This window comes from Passer domesticus, chromosome 8 (genome assembly GCF_036417665.1).
Source record: "Passer domesticus isolate bPasDom1 chromosome 8, bPasDom1.hap1, whole genome shotgun sequence".
NCBI lineage: Eukaryota > Metazoa > Chordata > Aves > Passeriformes > Passeridae > Passer > Passer domesticus.
Genome location: NC_087481.1, coordinates 30,948,564 through 30,961,286, shown reverse-complemented (window position 1 = coordinate 30,961,286; position 12,723 = coordinate 30,948,564). Strand labels below are relative to the sequence as shown.

Here is a 12,723-nt window from a genome sequence, read left to right as displayed (position 1 = left end):
ACTAAAGGCAGCATCTGCTTCAAGGACAGACCTTACACCTTCACTGCTGAGTTTTCCCAAAGTCTGCTGAACTTTGGGAATTGTATTGTAGCTCAGAGTGGTGTCTTATTGTAGCTCAGAGTGGTGTCTTACTAAAGGCAATGGAGGTTTGGGAATGAGGGGGAGGGTTTAGGATGACAGCTTCAAGGCAGAAAAGTTACTCAGTAAACGGTACCATGTCTGTCTCCAGACCTCTGGTAACAAAAAATAGATGGATATGGAGCTTCAGAATGTAAAAGATTTGAAGAGTGCCTTGAAGACAGCATCTCAAACTGCCCAGTGCTGTGGAGACTTAGCAAAACTTTCACAGGGCCTGACAATCTCCAGGCAATGCCCCAAGGAAACTTGTCCACTTTGCCACTTCTGTGGAGCTCAAGTGGCACTGTAACGTGCTCAGCTCATCCTGACACTTGCACAGGAACACTGCCTCAGCCTTGTCTGCTACTGATTTAATTTACTGCCCACATGCAAAAATAATGTGGTGAGCCATGGTGGATCAACCTTTTTCCAACATTCAAAACTGATTTCCATGTGAGCCTGGCCATCCCCTTTCTGAAAAGCACACCAAGCAGAGCCACAGGAGTCTGCTGTCAGGTTTTTTCAGGTTTAATGGGATCACCGTGTGCAAACATTAAGTGTTGGCCAACAGCAAGTGGAATGACTACAGGCCTCAAGTGTAATCACACCCAGTAATTTCCAGGGATGACAAATTATTAATTTGTAACTAGTCATTCTTTTCAATTACAGGGTACTTTTCCTGGGAAGCTGTTTTCTCAGTGATCTTTCAGCTGCAATGTGCCCTCCACTGCCCTGACACATTCAGATACTCTAATAAGCTGGACTTTGTGAAAATGGTAATTACTGTGTGTTGGGGCTGAAGAAAGCCTCAGAGATGAGAAGAGGTGTAAGCTTCAGAGCAGTAAGCATTTACTTAGCATACTATATCAGCTTCCATCTGTCTGTCATGTGACCTTTAAAGTTCATAATTTACAGTAATGTACTATGAAAGACAGCTTCTAATTGTATTATCATACAGTTGCTGAATTACTGCTTTCTTTCAATGATGCATACATTTATGCCAGCTTGTTAGAAAAGATCTTTTTTAGAGTTTACTGAAACTAAAAAAAAAATAAAAAAGGTATTCAACTTCTGAAGAGTTTTGTGATTACTCCAACTGCATACACTTGTTCTTTGAATAATTCATGTGCCTTCTCAGTACTAGGATCAGAAATGGAAATATTTCAATATAGAGAGCAGGATATGGGCAGAGTCTGAAGTCAAAAGACAACAAAGGGAAACTGATCCTGAGGTGAACACGTTTTTTTGTGCTGTGTCTGAGGTGGGCACAGACTGGATGGACAACGAGAAACAGGTCAGAGGCCAAGCTGTGCCAGGCCAGGGCTCAACTGCAGCGGCACAGCACATCAAGTCAGGATTTCTTGCAGATGAATTTTAGACTGCTATCAAGCACGATAATCACATTGTAACTTCATTCTAAGGGGAAGCAGACATGCTCTGAGCTGTATTACTTTAAAAGGAGCAATCATCAGGCCCTATTCTCTTCATGGGTCATTGTAGGACAGATGGCACTTGAATATCAGGGTAGATTTTTAAGTTCTACTCATTTTCCACAGCCCTCTATTTGCTAGAATATAACTGTGGAATAGGGGCAAGGAAACAATGAGGATTGCTGCACAGCAAGCACATCTGAACCACTTGTGCAAATTGGAGAAAAGGACCCTGGATTTTGAGATGGGCACCATAACCACATCAGAAAGTGTAACTGCAACAGTGCCAAGAGAAATGTGCAAAACAGATCCTTCTTCCTCAAAGTTACAAGCAAGGGAGGCCTAGGCAACATCTTAGAATGTCTCTTGGATGCCATTGGATTGGATTGTTAAATTGCCACCTGACTCCAGAGATTTGATAAAGCTCAAACTCACTCTGCATTGACTGATGAGCAGCTTACCTCCCTTGCTGAGCTTGGACTGTGTTCACAAATCTCAGAGGCAAGGAGTTGCCACAGCACCTGCATAAATTATGACTGAATCATGGTATTATTAATCACTTTACTGTGTAGTAAATTCATCCTTTTTCTCTGCTCCCCCATATCTGCCGCAGGAAGCTGTAAGTCCTTCCTAGCCATTTTCACATTTGGGGGGATTAAACTATTTTTTTGCCAAGTCCCAAATTCTACAAACAAACCAAAAGCCATCCCACAGTATTTGCTACAGCTGTGAGTTGGTTATTAGGGTGCTGGGATACTTTAAGAAACTTTAGGTTTTAGGAATTGCCCAAGACAATATTTATCTTGTCATCAGGAAATGAAGACTAAATCCTTTTAAGCAGTCTTATAAACTGTGTTCTCCTTCCTCCTCTCACTCTTATCCTCCCAAAGAGGCACAACTGGGCTCTTGGCAGAGCTGGAGCATACTGATGTACAGAAGGAAATTATGTGCCTGGATTTCTCTTGTGCACTACAGATGCTGTCTCTTCAGCACAGAGATCCCTTTCATAACAGCTAGAAAAGATGTTTTCATTACATTTTTTCCTTTTATTTATTTGACAAATATCACCACCATTCCAGATCTGGTCATTTTTGGGTTGAGAACAGGTTTCTTCCTGAGTGTTATTTAATCCTCACAACTGTGGATCAATTTTACGAGAGTCAGTTAGAAATCCCATAGGATCTAAAACCTGTTAAAGGTTATAGAGACATAGAAGGCTGGGTTGGATTGTGATCTCCAAGAACCTCTCTATTTTATTGCTTCCAAGGGGCTTGTCAGCTTCCTATTGAAACACAGTTCAGTAATTGCAGTGAATAAAAATGAGAAGATAGCTTTTTATTAGCACTAAATGATCAGGCTGATTGGCATTAGGGATCTTTATACAATTTCATTGACACAAGCATATGCTGAAAGGCTTCTCTATTTTCCAATAACACATTACTACACGTAGTAAAACAACTCACTACCCAATATTGAGCTATAACGTTACTGATCATTTGGAATATGCCTCTATTGTATCCCATTTCTACTATCCCCACCAAAAAAGTAATTACCTAGTTTTCAAATTTTACTTGAACTTAGTAAGAGCAAAAAATACATATAGTTATTTAATCTATGGTTCTAAGACTCTCTGAAAGAAATATTTCACAGTAGAGCAGAACTGAGGGCAACTTCCATGGTGTTTTAGACAAACAAATTTTACTAATTCCCATTAGATCCTTTCCCATTGCTTATGGAATCCACAGTAATCCCTTCCCCTCTCATAATGATGAGTCCTATTTCACCACAACTCTGAGACCAAGCACAGCCCAGACAGAGAGGCAGAACCTGATGTAAGGGCAAAAGGAGAGAAATTGCTGCAATGGGGTAAAGGGGTCCATAACAGACTGAAGTGTAGGACTGTCATTTCAAAACCTTGTTAGTTGCTACTAACCCTCCCTAAAAGGATTTTCAGTGACAAGATTTCTACCATTTCCTTCAGATGATTTCCACAATATAATTCTTCTCTCCACAGATTTTTTCTTCATATAGAGAAGCCTTTTATATGTTTGTAATATTATGTATTCCCCACTCCTCCAGCCTTCTTCATGGTCTATTTTTACCCTTCACTACCTCATTTTCATTCTCTTCCCTTGTTTGAGTATTGTTTTCTAAATGCTGACATTTTCCATTGGTGCCCCTGATATCTCTGTAATGTTCATTTCCTTTGTATCAAGTGTCAGTCACATATGACTGAAGGACTGAGTCCAGAGAGAACAGATGTTTTGCAATGCATTTCTTTATAACCTTTAACAAATTTTGGACTTCTTGAAATGTTTGCCTGAGGCTTTTTAGGACAATATTAAAGGAAAGCCAGGAGTCATCTGACCTCTCATTGAGAACTAAATTGAGGAAAACTTGCCTTCAAAGATTGGTCTGAATTTCCATGATCTTCCCTATTTTCTCATGGTTCAAATTTCAGCTGTCCTGGTCAGTCAAAAGGAATGCCTGCCATTCCCAAGATCAGAATGAAACAAAAGGATAAAGAGGAGTACCCTACAAAAACTTCAAATCCCTCGATGGAACCTCATTTAGGGCAGACTGCAGCAACTCAATGTGGAACCACCTCCTTCCTTGCCTTTGGCCAGAGATTAACCTCAAGAGAAACCAATACAAGATATCCCACTGAAAGGAAAAATAATGTCCTGCTTTGCATGAAGTGACATTATACCATGGGAACTACCAGAGAGCTAACAAGAGTTGCACAAAGGCAAAAGATTTATTTCAGCAAAAAAAGCTGACGTCAGAAATACTCCAGAGGTCACAGAACTTTTCTCGTGTTCCCCCACAGATTAACTACTTGGATTAGAAGCTTAGTATCAATAGCTGAAATATACATCAATTGCAAATTCATTCACAAGATATGTCTTTTTAATTTACTAAGTTTAGTTTCCAGGATGACTTAAACAAAAATTTAAAAATTGAGGAGCAGTTTTTCTTCTCACAATATAGCTTTTTTGTCAAAAAAAAAGAAAAAAAATAACACCACAAACCCCCCAACAAAAAAAGCCCCAAACAAAGCCAGTGCTAAGGAGTGCATGAAGAGTTATGGGATTTGGGGGTTTTAAATCTCTGAAAACAGAGAGGTCATGTGAAGTGCAACTGAGATGCATCGTATTTGGATTTTATGAAGAATGCAATAGATTTGCATGAAAATTACTCTAGAAACGATTACATATAATTTTTTATAAAACGTGTGGGAGTTGGAAATGAACAGTGCTATTGCATTTAAAAGCTCTCTTCGGGATTTCTTTGACTGCATCTCTTCCTAACACAACAGTCTGAAAATATGAGTAACGTGGAGTTGTGGAATATTAGCACTCCTGGCAGGCAACTTTCCCAAAGCTGAATTTAGACTAAGGTTTTGATTCAAAAGGAAAACTGTCAGCCCTCCTGCTCACCTCTCGTGTTTAAATGCAGCTCTACTCACGGGGGATAGATTAGCATCTAAGGCTCTTTGCTAATTTGCAAAGTGGACAAGTGAAATCACGTACAGCCTAAACCAAGAGATTTTTCTTCATCCCAGAGTAATTCCATTCACTAAAGGGTTCTCTCTTTGTGACTCCATCCTTTTCTTTGCTACTGAACCCTTCCGAGCCCCAGAGATGAAGATGCAACCTCTGAGCATCCTGTCAGCCAAGTGCCCTGTCAAAGCCAGAAGAAGGGAGCAAAATCTCCAGCCTGCTACTCCTGGCTGTGCTATTGATCTGTTCTCTGAGTGGGTGATAATCCCTCAGCAAGTTGTTGTGTGGAAAAAAACCCAAACCAAACCAATATCCAATCAAAAAACCCCACCACAAGCACACAAAACCACGGATTAGGAGACTGATTCCTTTTGGACAGAGAATTATCTGACAGGGATCTAATTTCCAGGAGAAAACAAAAGACTGGTTTTAGCGAAAAGTTGCCTTTTTACAATTTATTCTATCAGATGAGATGGTTTTTATATCATCTAATTTTCTGTTTTCACCAAAAAACTGAGTTGTAATTGTATGCTCTTCAGAATTACAGAGTGATGCATTTATGTGAGAACTCAAACTCAGAGAAATAATTGAAGTTAAAAACAAAACAAAAATCTCAGAAATAGTTTTCCAATTGCTTAAAAAGTAGCAGAATTACAGGAAAACATGCGAAATATGGAGACTGAGATACAAACAACTCTTACAGGATTTCTACCAGTTCTATCACTTGGTGGTATGATTGCTTCCCTTTTGACTTGTAAAAATCAAGAAGGGAAAAAGAAAAGGTGAGTAAAGCAGAAAAAAGAGGTAAAACCAAGAAAAATAAGAAAAAAATGTAAGAGTGGAGAAAGCAAACATTGGTAGGGATAAAAGTAATGCCTAAGATTATTATTTGATACTCTTCTGGGGAAAGAGGACTTGCTTAAACTTTATGAAAGGTTGATTCTGCTATATAATTTCTCACATAGTGCAACTATGGTAATCATAAGGGCCATAGTTAAAGATCAAAAGACATTTATTGGAAGTCCCTTTGATTTCTAGCCACTCTTTTTCACCTTCAAGTAAATAATGAGTTGTTAATGGAAACATTTCTGGAGAAAAACACATTTTTTTCTCTTTTTCCCAAAGGTCACTGTAAGAATTACCATAGGTTTACACAAAAGAACCTCAGCCCATAGTCACTCACAGAAATAAAATCCATCAGTACAAAAAGACCAGAAAGGACAGGTAAGGACAGCTGGACTCCAAATAACAAGTGTGAATTTTGTAACATACTGGAAAATGACTTCTTTTTGTTACTCCTCCTGTCCTGGCAAAGCCCAGGCTGATCCACAATTTCTATCCCTTACACAGCAAATGCATCATTCTCACTCATGCACTTATGAATATGTTATAAATTGTGACTAAATGTAATTATGTAAATGATAGTCATTTGTTTGCTGTACAGATTAATGTTCTGCTTCACTGGGGTCCCAATATGGAGCAGCAGAAGTTTGAGCTTTGCAGCTGTGCCTCTGTGTGGTGCTGCCTCTCATGTAAAAATTAAAATGAAGATGGAATTTATCTTTTGCTTAGGGGGAACAAAACAAACCATCCCTGTGTTACTTAATACATTATCTATTACTTCCTCCAGGTAGCAGAATCAATCACCTTTCCCAGTGGTGGTAAACTCCCAGGGAATAATTTCATACACCTCCAGCTCTATAACACAATGTCAACGTGTTAATTGGAATCCCAAAAAAATGGATTTGCTTTTTTTAGTGAAGCTAAGCTTCCTTTGTCAAACTGGGAGCTGTCAAGAGACATGAAAAGTAAAGTTCTGCTACACTGAGAAGATATGGCTAATAAGGATTTATGTAAAATGAGTTTTCCATCCTGTGAAGGGGTTTCTTGATAATTAATAGCTTGTGCTATTTTGCATCAGGATTAATCTGAGAGCTTTAAAGGGTGGGGAGAGTGTCTAACAAGAAAAGCTCTTCCAAAAAGCAAATACTTGTGTGTTTCAAAACTTCTACACACAAGCTTCCTTTTAAGAAAGTCATGGTAGCAATTCTGTGTATTTTGATTTTTTTCTCCTCCCTCTTTAGAGAGTTGCCTGTAAATGTCTGCCAGAAGCAGGCTGCAACACTGTTCTCAGGCTGATGCCAAATGAAGTCCCAGATCTGACTAGTTTTTAAAGTTAGGCAGCCCATTTCTCTTTAAACCACAAACATTGTAAAGCAGACTGAATGCAGCTCCATGTAGTTACAATAACAGTCCCAACATTCATAACAGCTATCACAAAGTGTTTATATTCAAATTACTAATTATGTCTTTTGAATTATATATGTCTCTACCTAATAAAGATGATTCAACCAAAGTAACTTTAGGGAGGAAGGATAAAAACATCTGCCAGACTTAAAAGACTCATAAAGGTAGCAGCTATTTTGTCAAAAGTGTGACCAAAAGATACACAATTCTCTCACAACAGCTCCTTTCACCAACGTCAGCCCTGAGACTTGCTGTATTTTCAGCATAACAATGGAGACAGGAATAGGCTGCCTACACACTCTAATGCTTTATTAGTAAAAATTCAGTGTTTGGGAAAAGGAAAATTGTATGTCAGGGCTCTTGCATCTAGTAAAATGAAAGAGCCCCTGCTGTTCTGCATTTCAAGTTCATGATGTCATCCAAGCCCCTCTGCACAAAGCTTCAGCCCTTCATTACTTAATCAACCTTCTATTAATTTCCCTTGTATCCCTAGAACTTAACTCTGACTTCTTACACTGACTTCTCAGGTCATCTCTCTCATTCTAAACCAAAAAATTTCTGTCTACACAATAGGAAACAACAACAACAATAGATAGTGACCAGTGTGCCTTGCTGGTTCCTCATATAGTTCTAGGTGATGTAGTAACACTTCCACACCTTAGGAATAGGCTGCTTATAAATTACTCAGAGCTTCTTAGGTGAAATACAGTGTTGAGCTCACAGCTATTACCCTTTCAAGTCTTACTTGGGAGGAGCATGTCCAGGGTATTTGGAATCTTTACAGATGCCACCCACAAGAGGAAGAAATGAGTTAAACTTTTTTCCAACATATTCCTGGTTGATTCATGAGGATTAACATGCATTATCTCATTACATACATACACAGTGAAAACTACAGGCAAGCAATTCATACAGCATGTTCTTCTTTTATAATTTAATAGGAAATACCCTTTATCCACATTTAAATCTTCCCCTACATCACGCTCAGATGTTAATCAGTGTACAGAGAGCCTGCCTCCAGCCAGCCTGGATCCATTTCTCACAGCACTTGCACGCCACACAGAAGCACATTTGTGCAGCCACAGCAGAGCTGACCCACTAGGATGCTCCAGGAGTGCAACCAACTCAAATATTCATAAAGCTGCTAATTTATGGCAAGTGCTTGTCTCCCATCAGGGTTTTCCCTCTGACTGCATGCAGATTCCAAATGTAACGAGTCTTCTTGCAAAGCAGAACTGGAAGAATTTAATATTTCAGGAAGTAAAAATAGGAAGAGGAAACAATGGAGCAGCTTTCCATAGTTTCCCTAAGAGAAATATTTTTCTATGTTATTATTAATCTTATGTGCATCCAATGATGCTTGAATGCTTATTTGATTAAATAACTATATATTCCTGTTTGATTTTTCATCAAACATGCACAAGTAATTATGCTCTTCAAAAATATATTGTTGATATTATTCTTTGTAAACATTATGAAATGTCAAATATTTTAAGATGTTATACAACAATATAATTTTTTGTTTGTCACTTCTCATTTCCTAACAATGAAAACATGCATTTCCTTTTTTTCCCATTAGAGTGAGACCAAAAAATGCAGAGAGACAGAATAAAACTTTCAGCACTAGCTAAGGGATCCTTATGGCAATAAAAGCAGGTTTTTTTGTCTGAAGAGTCCAGTTAAACCTCTGTTGCAAAACAGTTGCACTTTAAGAGTTGGCCTGTGGGCACTCAAAGGATTGATTCCAATCCTTTCTGGGTTGTGAGTTAGGAAAGGTACAACAGATATCATCAACAAGAGACAATTTGTAGTGTGATCAGCTGATGTTCAGGCTACAGATTGGCATATATAAACTGATAGCAGCTTTAAAAGAAAAATAAATAAAGAAAAAAATCTAATAGCAGCATTTGGCAGATAAGAGAATGCTGAATGTGAAGTGGGCATGCACTTCAAGCAGTGCACAAGCCAAGCTGTGAGACTGCAAGCCAGGTCTCTGCTCACTCTCTTGCCAGTATGCCGCAGCCCTTCTCTGGAAGGCAAACCACAGTGATGGTAATTCAATCCTTGGCTCTTTGGCTTAAGGTACTGATATTTTTTATCCCCATCATAAAGCAAGCTGTTTTCAGTAGTTTGAGACCTGTACTCAAGATCAAAATACGAGGGCACCTTTAGAGGAGGCAACTAAGGAGTTGTTGTCTCCTGAGATATAATTGACTGCTTTGGCTTCATGCCAGGCTTGGGATCCTGGTTCTCAGAAACTCAGGAGTCTTTTTGGAGAACAAGGCCTTCCTGACAGGGTAGGAAAGGTGTCTTTTTAAATTCTGCTAGGCTGTAAGTATCAAGATATTTGTGACAGTGACACTGGCTAATTTTAGTTATCGAGCTAAATCACTGTCAGCTCCAATAGGCTGCAATGGAATGCTAAGCTGATAAATGACTTCAGGTCACCAAAAAAGTGAAGAGCCTGTATGGCCACTAACTGCTGCAGGGCCCACAAGCTTCCCACAGAGTCTAGCAGCTCCAGAGTTTTCCAAGCAAAACTGCTGCTTCTCTGTGTAAAAGCTCCCTGCTCCCCTAAGTCCCTTAGGGCTTGGCTTTGCCTCTTGACCAAGCTCTCCATGCCAGCTGCAGAGAGCTGTGCTTTAAACTGCTCTGGCAAAAGGCAGCTGGCCATGCTGGTGCTTGACTGCAGGGACATTTGGGCAGTGCTGAGCAGGCACTGGGGGAAGCAGCCCCGGTGGGCACCTTGGCTCTGTACTGGGAGTGCGACAGGGGAAAGCATTCCAAAATGGAAACAAAAACCGTGAAAAACCCCTCAGAATAGTCAACAGCTCAGGCAAAGCTGGGGAAAAAGGGGGAAGGAGAGGAGGGGGGCTGGGGGAGAAACACACACAAAAAAAAAGAAAAAAAAAAAAAGGACAAGTGACAAGATTTTCATCAGTGAGAACCATGAGTAGAGAAGATTAAAGCCCTCTAACAAGGCCTGAAGGGCAGACTTCATGGCAGAGAAAAGGAACATCATGTGCATTAAAGGATTTGACCTCTTAGAGCATTTAGGGCCTAACACATTGTACTACCACATTTGGGGACTACTAACTGCATGCAAAAGAGACGAGACAGGGGGGCGGTTTGTTTTTTGGGGGGGAAGAGGAGAAATATCTGCCTATTTTGGTGTTTTTCAAACATATAGCTGATTTAGAGTTCAGAAAACCATCTTATGAATTTGGGAATCTATACAAATCCCTAATAAGAAACTTGTCTGTACTGTTAGAACAAGACAACTTTCTTCTCAGCCATGAGCACAGGGCTCGAGTCTTTCCAAAGAGCTTGTAAGAAGGCACCTACAAATCTCAAAGATGTGCACAAATGGCAGTAGCCTGTGCAGTGAATAACAGCACCAGCCCAGAGACTCAGTGAAAAGGATTCCATGGCAGATGCTAAGGGAAACAATGGTTGAAAGCACTTGTAACATCAGATGAGAGTTCTGCTGTTCTAACTCACATTTCGAAAGGGAGACACATGCAGGTAATGAGCTGGAAGAGACTTAGCTAGGAAGACAAACAAAACAAAACAAAACAAACAAACAAAAAAAGAGAAGGGAAAAAACCCAAACAAACTAACCACAAAATTAAGACAACCGAGAAAAGACAGAATTGAAACCAATCACTTTCTAACAATAACGTTGCTGCCCAAAGGCTCTCCTGTCCTGATCTCAGAACAAATACCAGGACACTGCTAAAAACATTTCTTAATAAGGTGCTTGTTTGAAACTACAGGTATTAGCTTCAAGTTTATTGCCTCCAATATCTTACACAGTTTCTGTATAAAGTATTAGAGCTTAAATAAAATGACACAAAGCAGTTAGCTTCTGTGCAATTCACTAGCTCATGTACACAACATGGGCTGGATAGAAGCAGGCACTGAAGGAAGAAAACTTCCTTGGCTTTGAGGAGTTACAGAAATGCAACTGAGACAACAAATTATTTTCTAGCAGAAAAATGGAGAGGGTGAAATAATTGTGAGTATAAAATAAGTACATTAAGTACAAAGAAAAGGCAAAATCAAGTTATAACACTCCAAATCAAAATTGCAATCCACTTGTGTGTGTAATAGAGATACCTTAATTTTCCTGCCCAAATCACCTTGCTGTTTACAGAGCACACAGTGTGGAAAATTTTGTAGGTACTAACTTGAAAATAGGGGGGCTTCTCTGTCCAGAGGTATTTTAACAGGTGATGAGGGTTTCCTTCAAAGACAGGCAGGGAAAAGGACAGCACGAGTGTGACGTGTCTCAGCAGGGCAGCTCATCAGGAGCACAGAGAAGCAGTGATCACAGCATGGAGAGACCCAAAACCTGCAGGAGATGCAGCTGGGGCTGATCTCGCTCCTGGGGGTCCAGCTGTCACCCCTCAGCCACTCCAAGCCACTTCCCCACCAACTTCTCAACATTTCCCTTCTCCTTTCAACCTTGTTTTTGAACTTCTCAGCATGAGCTGGCTGAACACAAGGGAAGGAGCACTTGCAAGTCCTCTCTCCCTGCACTCAGACTTGGAGAAGGTGGTTTTTGTCTCTAAAGTGTCCTTTCCCCTTTGCTCATAGGTACCTCTGCCAACACCCCCCTCTGTTTTTGTGGAAAGCCCTGCTATTTATTTGCTTGTTTATGGGATGGGGAAGTTGATTTCAGTACAGGTAAATTGAATGCCTGAAGGAAAGAAGAAAGAGAATCTTTCAAATTAAATTTCTCATAGCAGAGCAGGTAAATGTTGATTTTTATCTATTAGGTTATGAACAAATATTCATAAACCTATTTAAATTAATCTCTGAGATCTTAAAAATAAATTTTTATAATTCAATATATTTATCTACTCTCTACCCCTTACTTCTTAAAACTCTTCCTAATGACAGCATTTGCTTTCCTGGCCATTACTACTGAAAAACTATATTATATGTCCTGTGAAATATCAGGCAAACATTAATATATGCAACTACCTTTTGAATGAAATTTCTTCAGCTTCAAAAAAAAAAATCTTTTCTTATTCTTTTCAATAGTAGCATTTTCATTATTGGGATTACTGTGCTCTCCATCATTATTTCCATTTTCTTCCCATTTTACCACATTTGCCCTGCAATTTTTTTACTGACTTGAAAGGATTGCAGAAATGCTTTCCAGGAATTTACAAGGGGCTGGGAAGGACACTCAATGCACAGAGCCTGTTAGCAATGACGTGCAAATGTTTTGATCTTTTCCTGAGCCATGGATTGCCTTCCTCCCACAGAATCAACCATTGCCATCTGCAGGTAAGGATTAGTTTGGATTTTTTTTTAAATAACTGTGTGGGAGCTCACAGGTTTCTTAAGCATTGTTAGTGAGCTGATGTCAGAGTACTGAATTAAATAAGGCTGACCTAAAGCAGGGACAAAAAAAC

General features: G+C 39.5%; 1 long non-coding RNA gene across 5 annotated transcripts in view; it reads right to left on the bottom strand.

The window, feature by feature from the left end:
* LOC135306365 (uncharacterized) overlaps positions 1-12,723 on the bottom strand; it is a 55,874-nt gene that overhangs the window by 31,769 nt on the left and 11,382 nt on the right. The window contains exon 4 of one of the 5 annotated variants that reach the window (XR_010367167.1): positions 5,339-8,532. The exons of 3 other annotated variants lie outside the window; for them this stretch is intronic. This is a non-coding gene — a long non-coding RNA (uncharacterized LOC135306365). Of the gene's footprint in view, positions 1-5,338; positions 8,533-11,068; positions 11,652-12,723 lie in introns of those variants that run through there. One more of the 5 variants, XR_010367163.1, reaches the window with a different exon arrangement.